At 38.6% G+C, this 18093-nt stretch overlaps 1 long non-coding RNA gene across 1 annotated transcript in view; it reads left to right on the top strand.

Annotated features, from left to right (window-relative positions):
* The window catches only part of LOC146862195 (uncharacterized), a 63337-nt gene that overhangs the window by 36968 nt on the left and 8276 nt on the right, over positions 1–18093 (top strand). The window contains exon 2 of the long non-coding RNA XR_014978109.1: positions 13834–13895. This is a non-coding gene — a long non-coding RNA (uncharacterized LOC146862195). The remainder of the gene's footprint in view (positions 1–13833; positions 13896–18093) is intronic.

Here is an 18093-nt window from a genome sequence, read left to right as displayed (position 1 = left end):
AGTCAAGATAATTATTAGGGGAACTCGATGTCTTATTGGTGCTTCTATTATAATGTCATTTTCTGTAGTTTCTTTAACTAGATATTCTAAGAAATGTAGCTCTATTTTTTGATTGGCTGCGAGTAAATAAACAGCAAGAAAAGATGGCATAATATGAGCCTCCGGTCTTGTAATTAAGTTGAGATGTAGAAAGTCGACCTATCTTAAAACATCTATGGGAACTAAGCCTTAGGTTTCCAGAATCTAACTATGCAAGGCTGTCTGTAGCTACCCTTGCAATTAAAGTTTTGCCAGCCGCATGTATTTTCATGGAAACGGAGGAGCTGAACCTGCTTACCGAAGAGTGCTGCCATCCTATTGGTCCATGGAGGAAGAAGCTTGTTTTTTAACATTTTCTCCTGACTTTTATTTTAGTGTGCGTTCCTAGGTAGAGACAGACACTTTTATGCTTCCCTACACACTCCATCCTAGACCCAGACCCCTGGCGGTTGTGGCTTTTGCTGCCACTGTTTCCCTTTTGCCTCACTTTGTTATTTGATTTTTGTCAGATTGCTACCACAACTGTATGCTGATCTATTTGGATTTATTGAAGCTCAGCTCAGTCTTATGAACTACTCTTTATGGGAAGTACTTCTGTTCTAATTTGACTTTGAAGCTTTATGCTCCTCTGATCTCATTCTTTTCAGTTTGATTCTGAGCTCTTCATGGGTTCTACAAATCTAAAACTCTGATTTTGAGCTTTAGAATAGGGACTTAAAGCTTTATGAAACGCACTTCATGAAATATTTGATTGTTTATTCTAACTATTATTTTTGCTGAGATTTCTATAAATTTGTTTGATTTATGGGCTTACTGAAATAAAGATGAAATAAACGTAATGCTTTTTTACTAATCTCTTAATGAGAATAAAGGTTTTGAAAACGTATCCCAACTGTCATCATTGGCTGAACTTAAACTGTTGATACGATTTATATTTGAAGTGTTAAATTTTGCCAGAGAAAAACAATTGGTTATGGGGTCTCAGGGAATTTTAAAGACCTGCGCAGACAAATCACTCGAACTGAAACAACAGATAGAGTCCACGGGTCTAAACCAGTCTGTCAAAAGAACAAAAGTGACACAACAGCACGTTCAAACATGAAAAAGTCCTCATAAAGAGGGCCAAGTCCCATCACCCACCGAAGTGGCATGCTTCATCATCTGGGACCTCCCATAACCACACCTGGTGTGGTTATAGAGCTACAACTCCTTAGGTTACTGTAACAAGGAGGAGCTCAGGGATGTTTTAATTCCTATAATCGGGAGGATAAATTATCTCAGGGTGAGAAAGACTGCCATAAGTGTGGTGAGTCTAAATGCAGTGTGTGAGTTAGAAAAGTGATTTAAAATTGATTAACATTGGAAAATTATTTTATTCAGTATCCAATGGCATCAAGCTAAAAACAGCAGGAATCATAAAGGGAAACGTGTCCACAAATGTTATAGGAACACGTCCTCATGTGTCAACATGTTTCAGCCAACCTGTGTCTACCAAATGACAGTGGCTTTCGTCAGGACCATATGGTAACACTACTGCAAAATGTGAATAAGTGATAAGTGAAGAAAGGAACAATACAACCTACCAAAGTACCTACTTATCTGTAGATATGTGGCACCGTAGGAATGTAACTTAATCACCTGAAAACAGAAACACAATTATAGTACAAGGAAATGAATGATATGTGCTGGAAAATGTCATCTAAGTTTTTTGACATAATACAAATGTGTCATACATAAACATTTGTCATGCGTGCAAACTGCATTATGTTCTTACCCGCAATAAATCGGGGATGCGACCTACACTCCTGGTTACAACTCAGGGCGTGAGGCAACGCTCTAGAAGACAAAAAAGAACTAACTAATGCCAAAGAAAACAGAAGATTGTTTGTTCATCTGTTTAAGCATAAAGTTGTTTAACCATAAAAACAGTATACAAATACAGGTGTGTCGAATGACTCCAGATCGCAAAGAACATGCTGCCATTCTTCTGGATAACGAATATTGGAATACACAGATTAACCAGGTCAGTATGCGAGCATGTCAATCCCGTAAATGCCAATAAAATGACAGAAAACAAGCGATAATCACAACGCGCATGTTTATTCAGCCAACAGTGATTGAAAGCCGAATATCTAGCATGTGGTTAAACTAAAAGTCCATTTGATCGTATATCACCACGCAGAGAGCAGGCTTACCTGTCCGTCGTTACCCCGGACCTTCTTCCCGGTTGTACCGAGTAGTAACCGGAACAGTGTGAGCCTGCCCCTCTTAAAGGTTATCTGTGTAACTCAAAGGGCATTGGACAGATCGTCACGTGATAGCGCGATGACACGTACTGAGCGTCAAAAGATCTAGCCAAATTTTCCTTTGAAAGAGTCTATCCCTACACACAAGAGAACTATGTACCACCTGAGTTCAATAGGAAAGGCAGACGATATGGCTCCAACTATTCCTCTTCTGGATCAGAAGGTTGGTCAAGTGATTCTGACTCTACCACTCACGAGCCAACACGGAATAGAGGAAGGGGTAACAACTCTAGGCGGAACTGGCGAGGTAACCAACAACCACAATGGTGGCAGCCTCCACCATGGCAATATCCCAACCCTCCCTTTCTTCCAAACATGATGCCTTTCAATCCCCCCCCGCAGTTTTTCCACAACCAGCCTTTTTTAGGCCAGGGCCGGGGACGTTCAAGGGGACGAAGAAGAGGTCAACAAACCCCAAACCAAACGAGGGTCCATTGGAGCCCACCAGCACCAACATCACCACGGAATCTCCGCAGTTCAGCGAAGGGCCCAACAGGGGCAGGACCCAGCAGCAGTTAGTGGTTAATTTGAGCTCTTACACTTTAACTGATATGGAAGAGAAAGTCCTTAATAGAGGCCTGGGCTTTGTACCGACCAATACGGGGGATCCGTTCACTCTCCAGTGTGAGATAGCCAAGTTTTTTCGGAAAATCAGACTGCATTTTTTCTTTAGAGATAAAAGTCATGAGGACACTACACTGGAAGACGGTGTGACTGATAGCGGTCTTAGGAACAAATCCACATTCAATCCACCTGCACAGTCTTTGCCTCCTCATGTTCTTGCTTACGAGACAGCCGTAACTAAAGAGATCTCTGAACTCATGACTAAACCTACCCGACAGTATCATAATTTACCTAATCTAGAGAAGCAGGCTCTGACCTCTCTCTCCAAAAATTCCACGCTCATCATTAAGCCCGCCGATAAGGGTGGGGCTATTGTGATTCTTGACGCTCTAGACTACAGTACTGAGTGTTTAAGACAACTTAGTGACGAGAGATTTTACAAAACCCTTGAGTCAGATCCTACATCCCGCATCAAAAAAGAAATTTTGGAGCTCGTCAATGAGGCCAAACTAGAGGGTTGGATTTCAGCACGTGAAGCAGAATTTTTGGTGACTGAACACCCGGTCACCCCATACTTCTACGTACTGCCCAAAATCCACAAGGTACAACGTCCTCCCCCCGGTAGGCCCATTATCTCTGGGTTGGGCTCGTTACTGGAACCACTCTCCACATTTGTTGATGTATTTCTCAGGCCTTTGGTTAAAACCATGCCAACATACTTGCAGGACACTAAGGAGGTCTTACAGTTGCTCTCAGGTTTGGATTACAACACAAATACGGATTTCCTCGTCAGTTTCGATGTGGAATCTCTGTATACTTGCATCCCCCAGACAGAGACACTCGAAGCCATCAGAGGGCTCCTAGAAGCTAATACAATTGGGTTGAGCTCGCCAGTGGGATTCATCATGGAGTGTGCCAGGCTGGCCATGACTGAGAACTTTTTCCAGTTTGAAAACCAGTACTATTTACAAATATCAGGTACATCTATGGGCAGCGTTTTTGCCCCCAGCCTGGCCAATCTGTATGTACACCTGTTCGAACAACAATGCGTTTTGTGTACCAGCAACCCCTTTCGTGACTACATAGTCATATGGAAACGTTATATCGACGATGTTTTCGTCATATGGCGAGGTGACTATGCCACTCTAGAGACCTTCCATCTGTGGCTTAATGACCAGAATGTCTTCCTCAATTTCACCATGGAAGCGAGCAAGCTTAGCTTGCCATTTTTGGACCTTCTTATCTTCCCCACTGCCAATGGACTAGGGAGTGAGTTATACACTAAACCTATGGCAAGAAATTCCCTTTTGTCATATGACAGTTTCCATCCCAAGTCACTAAGATCAGGCCTACCATTTGGGCAATTTCTCCGATTGAGGCGTAACTGTTCCAGTACAGACAAGTTCAAAGAGCATGCTGACGTCCTCTCCCAGAATTTGAAGGCTAGGCAGTACCCCTTGAAATTGATTAGACAATCATACAAGCGGGCTAGCAATAATAACCGAGAAGCCCTACTAGAACCGCCTGTACTTAAGGCCCCTTTGGACAGACTGACCTGTGTTCAAACGTTCAGCACTCACTCTAACCAACTACAGAAAATAATACACAAACATTGGCGCATTCTAAATGTGGGACAGGTACATCTTAGTCCTCCTTTATTTTCGTTCAAGAGAAGTGCTAACCTGCGAGATACATTGGTACATACGCGCCCAAAAACTACAGTTGTCTCCAAGACTAACACCTTATGGAATCTGCCACCTGTTCAAGGGCATCATGCCTGTGGTAATTGTGTGGTATGTACAAACACACGACATACTACAGAAGTTGACAATGGGACAAACAAACCCTGGAGGCAGGTAAAACATACTAACTGCAACAGTGAGAGGGTAATTTATCTGATTACTTGCCCCTGTGATATGAGATACGTGGGGATGACCACCAGAAAGGTCAAACTGAGGATAATGGAACATAAAAGTACCATTAGATGCCAAAGTAGGCAACCCGCCTGACTAGACACTTCTTGGAACTGAAACACAGACCTGATGATATCAAGTGGACGATTCTTGAACAACCTTTTATTCCGTCCCATGTCACTGACATTTCCACATTTTTGTTCAGAAAGGAACAACGCTGGGTTTTTAAACTCAAAAGCTATATAGTGGGGCTCAATGAGGCAATTCCTTGGACCTCGTTGTGATACTGTTGGGTCTCTGTTTTTCCATTTGATAGAGGGGGTTCTTTTTGACTCATGGCTTTTGTCCTGTCCCCCGCTCCAACGTCCTGTATTACTGCAATGAACTACATCCCCATATACATGGAGCCCCTGCTGCACGAATTGGTAATCTCTTTCCGGTCTATCTGAGGAAGGGGCCTCTAGGGGAAACAACCTTTACAACGCAACTTTTACAACGTAATGATATTACAACGCATTTTTTACAACGCAAAAACTTTTACAACGCATGCATTTACAACGCATGCTGTTATATGGTAAGTACTTTTACAACGCATATACCATTACAACGCATTTTTTATAAATTTTTTAATTTAGGATGTTTGCAAAATAATTAATTAATATTTTATTATTTATATTAAATACTATAATAGATAAATATGAAAGAGTAATTATTGAGTATTTATTAAAAAAAATATATTTTATTATTTATATTAAATACTATAATAGAAAAATATGAAAGAGTAATTATTGAGTATTAATTATTTAATATTCAAGAAACATTTAAAAATATGAGTAGTACTTTAAACGATTAATACTGGAGTACTTTTAAAATATGAAAGAGTATTTTAAAAAAGAAATTAAAAATGAGTAGTATTATGAGAGTTTAATACTTGAGTATTTTTATCTTTCTTAATAAAAATGAAAATTATATAATAAAATATAAAAAGAAAAAAAAAGTAACTTTGGAGTATGTTAAAAATAATTAATTAATATTTTATTAATAATATTAAATACTATATTCTAAAAATAATTATTGTGTATAATTTTTTTAATTTCTTTTGAAATAATAAAATATATGATTAGTAATAAAAATGATTAATACTTGAGTAATTTGAGTATTATGAATAATTAATACTTGATTATTTTTAAATAAAATTTAAAATAAAAAAATGATAACAAGTCATTTAAAAAAAAAATACTTTTGGAGTATTTAAATATGAAATATAAAAAATGGAGATTTTTTTTTATATTATATCTAAAATAATCATAGAGTTATTAAAAATTAATTAAACATAATATTAATACGAAAAAAATAAGAAATAATAATATAGAACTTACTTTAAAAAAATTCCCACGCTTTTGCATTGAAGTCTATGTGCTAAATTGTCCTTCATTTATTTTGGCAGCTTAAGAATATACAACCCGCGGAACAAGAAAAGAAGGAGCGAAAAGAGAAGAAAAAGCAAGTTTGAAAGGAAAAAGAAAATAGAGTCGAGGTAAGGAACACATTTAGTAAATTTACAAATTATAATTAACATTTTACATGTTTAAATAACAATTTGATAAATAAATAACAGTAAACAAATAAGGTTTATTAAATATTTCTTTATTATAAAAAACATAGAAAAAACTTTTATGTTTTATACTTTTTTATAACATAATGTACATTTATTACAAAACATATACATAATTTATTTATATTTATAAACATTTATTTACAGAAAAAGTAAATTAAATAGTCCATTATTAACATTGATGCACGCGATGACGTCATGACGTGAACGTAGACGTAAGGCGCCATTTTGAAGAGCATCGGAGGAGGAAGCAGCAGGAAGCTGATCTGCGTCCAGGTAGGAAACTTTTTCACTTTTATTTATAGATAAAACCTTTAAAAAAGAAACATGTATAGTAAAAAAAGAATAAGGAGAGGTTGTGGAATAACTAATTGATGTTTAAAATGTTTTAAAACATGTCCACAATTATGTCATTAATGTATGCCTATGTCGGGTCGCGAAAATGTATTGGTTCATTAAAAAATGTAAGTAACTGTAAAAGTAATTTAAGTTACTGTTAACAATGTTTATTTCATAACTTTGGAACCAATAATAATGATTTATATCTTCATTTAAAAAAAAAAAAATTGCGTATTCTTAATTTTTGATAAAAAAGATTGTTATTAATTTGGTGTTTATGCAGCAATGTGCATTTTTGAAAATGGATTGACTTATGAATTTTTGAATAGTTGTTTTTTTTGAGGATTTTAAGGGTCGTAGTTACTTATGAAGTTTGCCAATAATTTTTTACTGCCCTTTGGTTTTGGAAAAGTTGGTCGAATATCATGGAAAAGTTGATTTGGTAACATTGGTTGTTTAGAAAAAAATGAAGATTGAAAAAAAAATACAATTATTAGGAGACCCGACTTTTAAATTTGAAAAAATGTTTGATAAATAATTGTATGCCAATTGTAATTAAAGGATATTTAAATTTGAAGCAAAGCAGGAAAGTAAGAACAAAACTAATTTTAGAAAGAAAGAATGTTAGAAAGATTTTCCAGGTAGTCTAGAGCCACACACAACGTAAATTGTTGTAATATAGCCAATAGTCTCTCTGACATTTCCTTAGTTTTGACAGTTACTCGTGGGTTTAGACTACCTGCAAGTGTTTGGGCTAGTCTCATTTCTTGAAAACTTTGCTCCTTCTTCAAAGTTTCCAAAAAAGAGTAGAAATTTGGATGAGGTTTGCCAATTGTATGGTTGAAGGAGTTATGCCATCCCTCAATGGCATTGTTTGTTTTTGCTTCTCCCTCTAAACAGCTCGTGTAGCAGTTCCACCACTCCACATGGAATCGTGGCTTCCTCCTGCAACCCGATCTGCTTAGGTGCCCAATCCATGTGTCCTCGAAATAATTTAGGATGGGTGCCAATTTCTCTTCATTACTTGTATAATAAACAGATTCTATAATAGCAGTGTAGTACTCGTCCACACTATCGGGAGGAACAAAACAAAGTGCTGTTAATTTTTTTGGTTCAAACTGTAGTTTGCTATCACGAGAATATTCTGCAACTAGGGATGTTTTTGTAATTTACGCCAAAAAGCCTGGGAAAAATGGAAAAAACATCCCTGAATTTGGGTATCCGTGTACGTTTTATTGATCAAATTGATCATGCTCAATTCAAAATCAATTATTATTTTCCTAGGACTTTGAGATGTTTTACTTTTAATAACTGATAAAAGTTCAGAGTATGTTGCAGAAGTCTTATCAGGTAGCAAACTATATACTAAGGGAATTACATTATTGTTAATTTTGGCATGTATAGTGTAAATTTGAGTGAAAGGATGGGGTGTACTTTTAAACGTCCCATCCATCATCCAAATTTCACTATTTTCTAACTTTGCAAGGTTACGTGGGGTACTAAAAATAAGAATTCGTTTCTGAGGGTTTTCGTTGTCATGCAAAAGGAAAGGTTCATCAGAAAAAGAAATAGAAAGATCATGTGGAATTCTAATATCTGAAAAAGTATGTGGTGTAGATAATTGGATGTTACTTGCCTGCTTTTGTCTTTGAATAATTCGTCTCAAATTAGGAATTATAGGCATGTTACTAGCAACATGACTGGGGACATGCTGTGCAACCTCTCTTAAAATGGATCCTGTAGAATCATTGGAGGTGCTTGCAATAGCTTTCATTTCATTAACAGTTTCTCTTATTTCTACCTCCATTGCAGAGGCAGAGTGGTTATGTTCTGTTGTTTTCACAACTAAATTATCAAGAGTAACCGCTCTGCCACTGCAATGGGTAGTGTAGTATTGCACACACCTCCAATGATTTCTAGGAAAACTTATTCTTTCCTTACTATATATGTATCCTCCATGGTTTAATAAATTTTTTCCTTTCCTCGATTTAATGTATTTAGCTGCTTCAAAACTTGACATTATCTGAAAAGAGAAGAAAAGAAAAAGAAATTAGGATGTAAAAGTAAATACAATACCTCTAATGTTACCCCTACACCATCTAACACTTTCCCTACTGCTGCACCTTCCTGGAGTTAGAATAGTAAATTGTTAACCCTACACCATCCAACACTTTCCCTACTGCTGCACCTTCCTGGAGTTAGAATAGTAAATTGTACCCCTACACCATCCAACACTTTCCCTACTGCTGCACCTTCCTGGAGTTAGAATAGTAAATTGTACCCCTACACCATCCAACACTTTCCCTACTGCTGCACCTTCCTGGAGTTAGAATAGAAATTGTTACCCCTACACCATCCAACACTTTCCCTAGTGCTGCACCTTCCTGGAGTTAGAATAGTAAATTATACCCCTACAACATCCAACACTTTCCCTACTGCTGCACCTTCCTGGAGTTAGAATAGTAATTGTTACCCCTACACCATCCAACACTTTCCCTAGTGCTGCACCTTCCTGGAGTTAGAATAGTAATTGTTACCCCTACACCATCCAACACTTTCCCTACTGCTGCACCTTCCTGGAGTTAGAATAGTAAATTGTACCCCTACACCATCCAACACTTTCCCTACTGCTGCACCTTCCAGGAGTTAGAATAGTAAATTGTTACCCCTACACCATCCAACACTTTCCCTACTGCTGCACCTTCCAGGAGTTAGAATAGTAAATTGTTACCCCTACACATCCAACACTTTCCCTACTGCTGCACCTTCCTGGAGTTAGAATAGAAATTGTTACCCCTACACCATCCAACACTTTCCCTACTGCTGCACCTTCCTGGAGTTAGAATAGTAAATTATACCCCTACAACATCCAACACTTTCCCTACTGCTGCACCTTCCTGGAGTTAGAATAGTAATTGTTACCCCTACACCATCCAACACTTTCCCTAGTGCTGCACCATCCTGGAGTTAGAATAGTAATTGTTACCCCTACACCATCCAACACTTTCCCTACTGCTGCACCTTCCTGGAGTTAGAATAGTAAATTGTACCCCTACACCATCCAACACTTTCCCTACTGCTGCACCTTCCTGGAGTTAGAATAGTAATTGTTACCCCTACACCATCCAACACTTTCCCTACTGCTGCACCTTCCTGGAGTTAGAATAGTACATTTTACCCCTACACCATCCAACACTTTCCCTACCGCTGCACCTTCCTGTAGTTAGAAAAATAAGTTATTTCAACTACAACCCTTTTTTTATGCATTTTGGGATCTTATTAAAAATAATAAGTAAATGGTTTGACTAACATATTGATGGTTTTATAACAGTGTTGTTTAAAAATACCTTGTTTTTTTTGGATTTGTTTCCTTGGTGAGGCTTCTGCTGTGGTATTGGCCTGCTGGCTGGAGTTTTCAGTTATGTGTTGATCAGATTTTTACAACAAAGTTGCAAACAATTGTCTGGAAAAATGAAAAAAAAAATTGAAAAAACTAAACACTTTCACAACGTTGGTGACAAATGCAAATTTTGATTACATTTTATAAATTATGACATTGTATTTAAATTTTACTACATAACAATTTTCATACTGCTGCACCTTCCTGGAGTTAGAATAGTAAATTGTACCCCTACACCATCCAACACTTTCCCTACTGCTGCACCTTCCAGGAGTTAGAATAGTAAATTGTTACCCCTACACCATCCAACACTTTCCCTACTGCTGCACCTTCCTGGAGTTAGAATAGTAAATTGTTACCCCTACACCATCCAACACTTTCCCTACTGCTGCACCTTCCTGGAGTTAGAATAGTAAATTGTTACCCCTACACCATCCAACACTTTCCCTACTGCTGCACCTTCCTGGAGTTAGAATAGTAAATTATACCCCTACACCATCCAACACTTTCCCTACTGCTGCACCTTCCTGGAGTTAGAATAGTAAATTGTACCCCTACACCATCCAACACTTTCCCTACTGCTGCACCTTCCTGGTTAGAATAGTAAATTGTACCCCTACACTATCCAACACTTACCCTACTTCTACACCTTCCTGGAGTTACAATAGTAATAGGTATGACTATTACATTGTTGGATTTATAACAGTGAAAATTTAAAATACCTATTTCTTTAGTTGATTCTTTTCTTGGTTTGGCTGCTGCTGTGGAATTGGACTGCTGGCTGGAAGTTTAAGTTATTTGTTTTACTGATTTTATACACAAAGTTGCAACCGATTGTCTGTGAAAATGAAAAAAAAGTTAAAAGTTAAAACAACTTTGACAACGTTGGTTTTAAAAAAAAAAAAAGAGACAAATTGTTTGTAAATCTGATATTTTATTTCACTGTAACTACATCACATATCATATTTTCCATGGTGCTGCATCACACTTGAGATTGAATAATAATTGGTACACCAAAACATACTACACTTTCAATACATTATGAACTTAGAGTAGTAATGGATACCCCTACACCATCACTCAATTTCCCTACTGCTGCACCTTCCGGGACTTAGAATAGTAATAGTTACCCCTTTACCATCAAACGCTTTCTCTACTGCTGTACCTAAGTGCAGTCATTTTAGTTATTGTTACTCCTGCACCATCGCACAATTTCGTTTATGATGCAGCGTGATTGTTCAAAAATAATATTAACCTCTATACCATACAACACTTTTGCTAATGATAAAAATATATTTTTAAATTTAAAGAATTAAAAAAAAAATTAAATCATTTACCTTCACAATAGCAAAGGTGAGTCGATTACGTTGAGGTGATGGAAAAATAGGGAAACGATATCTCGCTTTTGATAGAAAAACAACTTTCTGTTTTAGGAAAAACAAGTAGATGTTTTTAAGTTGGTATATCTTAAAGTTTCTTTGTTGAAAAAAAATTTAAAACAGTACATTTTATAAATTATTAAAAATATTTTTCAAGCATATTTTGTAAGGAAATAAAACATGATTTTAGAAAAAACAAGGTGTTAAAATATATTAGTGACTTACTAGTAGTTGCAAAGTAACAATGCTTCTCCAAAGGATTGCAGTGTTCTGTCAGTCGAGGTCACAGTCTAGGTGTCAGAGGGTCAGGTTTTTACGTCTGGTCTCTCTGGTAGTTGATAATCAACTGATTGCAAAATGGTGTCTTCCTGATATTTATAAGTTTTAGTCAGTGTCACTATTAATTTTTTTAAAAACAGCGTTCGTTGTGTTTTTTAGTATATTTTATTTTGCTGTGTAAAATGATAATTTAAAAAATCATTAACAGATGTATAGTTTTCATTTGTTTGCTCCGTTTTGGCATCCATTTTGGAGCATGTCTTTTGCTATTGTTTTCATAGAAAGTGTTGTAGGACAAGTTTTCAAAGTGAGATGGATAAAATGGCGACTATGTGTATGTGTCTTCTGTTTTCATCAGTTTTTTTCTGATATAATCATGATTTAAATGTATATGAACTGTTGTTAAATTTTTCGTTATTTGTGTAAAACTTTAAAATGTGTGAAAACAGATTTTTTGGGGAAATAGGAGTATTAATTTTAATACTCGAGTATTAATTTTAATACTCGCGCATACATTTTGTAATGCATTTCAGTAGATTTACGTTCAGTTTTGCTCCACATTTTAATACACTTCCCCACCCTAAAACCCCTAATTTCCCTGCATCCCGTGCCAGATTTTATTGAACTTTTTAATAAAAAATATATTTATTTTGTGTTGTAATGGTATGCGTTGTAATGGTTTTCGTTGTAAAAGCACTTTTAATTATTTTAATAAGTTTGGCGTTGTAAAAGCATTTGTTGTAAAGTATTGCATTGTAGTAGTGTTTGCGTTGTAAAAAATGCGTTGTAAACGTAGGCGTTGTAATAGCATGCGTTGTAACGTCATACATCCGGCCTCTGGGGCACTTTAACTGATGCGTTAAGCAGTGTACTCATTAGCTGCTGTGCTACGATTGTTGCACATTAACATCTGGTTTATTTCTCCCAGAGTTAACAACTATAGAGCTGTGAAGTTTCCTGCCATTATGTCCCATACAGGATTTCTATGTACACAATATCCATATGGCTTATCCAACATTCTGATTTTACCTGGTAGCCTGAGATATACCTTCACATCCTCAGTGAGGCTTGTTCGATACACGACTGCTAACCAGGACGTGCATAGTAGGACGTACGTCCAGTATGCTGGCATGGTAGCTAATCAGAGCGCTATAAACCCCCCCCGTCTTGTGTTCCAAATAGTTGTTCAATGTAGGGTGTGGGCTCGCCGCTAAAATACCTCCACTTAAAGACGCGTTCACCTAAACGCGAAGATTCAACCTAATCCCAGTAACGTTTCTCAAAACATCACTTTACTCGGCATTTCTTGTTTGACACACGACCTGTCAAAATAACCTTTTTTATACACTATATGGGTGCATTGTATGAATGCTTTATTGACAAGATTCATCTTTACATAAATAAACACGTAGTTCCGATTGAATGCTTGAAACGTGACCGCCAGGACTACACTCCCCAGCATCCCTTGCGTGTTACACGTCTTTTGACGCTCAGTACGTGTCATCGCGCTATCACGTGACGATCTGTCCAATGCCCTTTGAGTTACACAGATAACCTTTAAGAGGGGCAGGCTCACACTGTTCCGGTTACTACTCGGTACAACCGGGAAGAAGGTCCGGGGTAACGACGGACAGGTAAGCCTGCTCTCTGCGTGGTGATATACGATCAAATGGACTTTTAGTTTAACCACATGCTAGATATTCGGCTTTCAATCACTGTTGGCTGAATAAACATGCGCGTTGTGATTATCGCTTGTTTTCTGTCATTTTATTGGCATTTACGGGATTGACATGCTCGCATACTGACCTGGTTAATCTGTGTATTCCAATATTCGTTATCCAGAAGAATGGCAGCATGTTCTTTGCGATCTGGAGTCATTCGACACACCTGTATTTGTATTTGTATACTGTTTTTATGGTTAAACAACTTTATGCTTAAACAGATGAACAAACAATCTTCTGTTTTCTTTGGCATTAGTTAGTTCTTTTTTGTCTTCTAGAGCGTTGCCTCACGCCCTGAGCTGTAACCAGGAGTGTAGGTCGCATCCCCGATTTATTGCGGGTAAGAAGATAATGCAGTTTGCACGCATGACAAATGTTTATGTATGACACATTTGTATTATGTCAAAAAACTTAGATGACATTTTCCAGCACATATCATTCATTTCCTTGTACTATAATTGTGTTTCTGTTTTCAGGTGATTAAGTTACATTCCTACAGTGCCACATATCTACAGATAAGTAGGTACTTTGGTAATTTGTATTGTTCCTTTCTTCACTTATCACTTATTCACATTTTGCAGTAGTGTTACCATATGGTCCTGACGAAAGCCACTGTCATTTGGTAGACACAGGTTGGCTGAAACATGTTGACCCATGAGGACGTGTTCCTATAACATTTGTGGACACGTTTCCCTTTATGATTCCTGCTGTTTTTAGCTTGATGCCATTGGATAATAAAATAATTTTCCAATGTTAATCGATTTTAAATCACTTTTCTAACTCACACACTGCATTTAGACTCACCACACTTATGGCAGTCTTTCTCACCCTGAGATAATTTATCCTCCCGATTATAGGAATGAAAACATCCCTGAGCTCCTCCTTGTTACAGTAACCTAAGGAGTTGTAGCTCTATAACCACACCAGGTGTGGTTATGGGAGGTCCCAGATGATGAACCATGCCACTTCGGTGGGTGATGGGACTTGGCCCTCTTTATGAGGACTTTTTCATGTTTGAACGTGCTGTTGTGTCACTTTTGTTCTCGTGTTAAATTTTGCTCCTTGATTTTTAATACAATATTCAAAGATCCATCACAGGAAGAAAGAAAATCCTAGCATGGAAACTGGTATTATGTGGTAAATTGGTAATTTAACTCAATCGTACTTGTATTATGTAAACGATTAAGAAAAGTTATGGCCCAGTTCGCGCTATAAGTTTTCTGGTAGCAGAGTACAGTTTAATATTTGGAGCAAGGAGCTATAAATAATTACACAAGTTAGAATAAAATACCCAAATCCTGACATCTAATGACCGGAACTTGAGGAGCTGACAAGGTGCGATTTTCGAAGGCGGTTGCTCTTTTGGAGGTGTGAGTATTAATAGGGTGATACGACATCTATTATAATTGTAATTATGTTTACCATTGTATTATTAAGTTGAGAGTAAATGGTATGATGAATGGAGATGTTTATTGTTTCTATGTGAAGAGATTAAAGAGTTCAGACTCGGCGTAGTCTAAAATCCTAGAACAATAAAACATATTGAGACAAGTGTAGAAGGCACTTGAATAAACCATCGGTGAACAGTATTTTATGTTTGCAGAGATTTTGTGGTATAAGGTGTGAGGCACCATCACCTACACAATTGAGATAGAAATACTAATACTCTGTTGTGGTTGTCCAATATTGATTGATGTTATCAGAACCTAATTGCGCAAAAAAGGGGAAGCTGTGTTGATCAGGAGGATTTCACGCTGGTGGGGAATTTGCTTGTGAATGACATTTTTGTGTGTGTGTATGATAAAAGTCTGAAGGTGTAAAACCCTTAATATTCCAGTTGTTGAATTGTTATTGTTTTCCTTTTAACCCCTTCTGTGCCCATGACGAGATAGTCTCGTCATGGAGCGCGGTTGCGCTGTGCCCATGACGAGACTATCTCGTCATGGACCCCGCCCGCTAATGAAAGGGCCGGCACAGGAGGGGGAAAGGGCGGGGCACTCAAGGGGTTAAAAAAAGCAAACAATTTGACATATGTTTTGTTTTACCTATTGAGAAGTTCTGTAGTTGGTTTGTGTAAGTATGAGAGAAATTGTAAAGGAGGGTGAACTGCTGCAAGGAGTGAGATCATACGTCATAGTGTTTCACACTGAGATTGGACGGTTGGTGTGCCTTCGTGCTGCGATTGGTTGTTAACGTCAAGGTACTGCACTCTGATATGTCAGTGAATGTGTGAGTATCGCATTGAGATTTGTTAGCAGGTTTTTGATAAATAACAACTGATAGGATTGTAGAGGAGAACTTTGATGTTTACAGAACAGAATCAAAACATTAAATTGTGTATTGTTTAATTTGCAAATCTTGTGAAAACTTGACATTTACTAAAGGATTGAAGAGTTTTGTGAGAGGGAATTGTACAGTTCTGATATGGGAAGGTGAAGAGGCACTTCCTGAGGGTACGCCGGCACATTTTATGTTAACCAAAGTGGGATTAAATGCATGTTTATGGCTTCATTAATGGTGCAAGATGACTCAGAAAGAGAGTCAATTGAGATTTCTGAAATATAGAAGTTTTGAGCTAAGAATTAATGACAAATAAAGGGAAAAGCTATGTGAGATTAAGCCACCACCTAGACTCACACAATAAGAAGCTTTAAGCATGTGGTATAAGTCCACCTACACGGAGCCACAGCAACATTCTTTAGTGCACATGCTTTGCATCATGGGCAGCGGTTGTAGACTCATCACATTAACGCTAACTTGCAATACATACAACATAACTTCCCCCATAGAGCATATCTCACACCAGCATGCTTTCATAAAATGTTTGGATCCAACTGTCTCTTTCCTAGATGCCGAGCACCAACATGGCTCGCATGTTCTGGAATTGCCCTTCTGTTGAAACCCTATGGAGTGAGGTTATAGATGCATCACCGTAAGTGACGAGTCGCAAAGACCTGCTCACAATAGAAGTAGCGCTGCTAGGATAGTTCAAGGGGAAGACGGCTCGAAGAGTAACTAACCATTTCATAGACCTGGCGCTATTCATTTCCCATCAGTCCATTGCAACACATTGGAAAGCAGATAAAAGTCCGGGATTGCAACATTTATGCACTGCATCACTTAAATATAGCAAGGCTGAAGCATTGGCATTTAGACGGGAGGAGGTGCAAGGCTTGTGCAGGATCTCCATAGCAGCATCATAGAATGAAATGAAATGAAATGAAACGTAGACTTATAAAGCGCGAATTGCTGCCCTGAGGCGTCCAAGCACTACCTAGAGAGTGAGGTCATTTGTCAGAGGCGATCAGCTGGAGGTTAGTTATGGGCGTTAAAGAGAAAGGTCTTTAATTGCTTACGGAAGGAGAGCCGAATAGGGTTAGACCTGAGTTGCAGGGGAAGGAGGTTCCACAGTTTGGCGGCCTTATAGGAAAACATCCTGCCACCAGCTCTCGTTCTCTTAATTCTGGGAACTGTTGCTAAAAAGGCGTGGCTTGAGCGAAGGTGTTTCCTGGGGTTGTACTGTGTGATTAGTTCCCGGCTAATTGCCGGTCCTTTGTGCCAGAAGGCTTGATGGGATATGCACATTGCCTTAAAGGCAATTCTTTGCCGAACCGGGAGCCAATGCAGGCTACTCAGCCCAGGTTTGGCTGACAGTCTCCGTGGCAATTGGAGCAATGTGCGAACCGCGCAGTTTTGAACAATCTGCAGCTTACGCAGTGTATAATCGGGGGCACCGAGATACAGGACGTTGTTAAAGTCCAGTCGAGACTGGATCAGGCCTTGGACAGCAACCTGCTTGGCCTCCACAGGTAGAAGTGGAAGCACTCTTTTCAACATCCTGAGGAGGCCAAAGCATGTTGCAGAAAGTTTGATGGCCTGGGTGTCAAAGGCTAAGGCTTTATCCAGCCATACCCCCAGACTTTTTATGTTGTCCTTGGGTACAGGGGGGGTGCCTAGGCATGGAGGCCAGAGGGAGTCAAAATGCGTTGGAACAGCGGGGCCCATGAGCATCAGCTCAGTTTTATCCCCGTTAAGCTTAAGGGAGGAGCTCGTCATCCAGCTTTTTACTTCCTCCAAACATTTCGTTAGCCCCATTTGTGCAGATTGGCCGTCCTCCTGTGCCAGGGATACCACTAGCTGAGTGTCGTCCGCGTATGAAATGATCTTAATGCCAAACGGACGAACAACCTCAGCCAGTGGTCTCATATAGATGTTAAATAACGCAGGGCTTAAAGAAGAGCCCTGCGGAACCCCACAGCTCAGGGGTTTGCTGGAGGAGACCGTATTTCCCTCGAAGATCTGAAAAGACCTATTGCTCAGAAACGATTTGAGCCAGAGTATTGCCCTGCCTGAGATTCCAACATCAGAAAGGCGGCGCAACAGCACATCGTGACTGACCGTGTCAAATGCTGCGCTCAGATCGAGGAGGACCACTGCCACTGATCCCCCTCGATCTAAGATCCTTCTGGTTTCCTCGGTGACGGCTAGTAAGGCAGTCTCCGTCCCATGTCTAGGCCGAAAGCCCGTTTGAGTGACAT

The sequence above is a fragment of the Triturus cristatus genome, chromosome 2_2, assembly GCF_964204655.1.
Source record: "Triturus cristatus chromosome 2_2, aTriCri1.1, whole genome shotgun sequence".
Taxonomy (NCBI): domain Eukaryota; kingdom Metazoa; phylum Chordata; class Amphibia; order Caudata; family Salamandridae; genus Triturus; species Triturus cristatus.
Note: the sequence above shows the minus strand (reverse complement) of the source record. Positions and strands in the feature narration are given on the sequence as shown.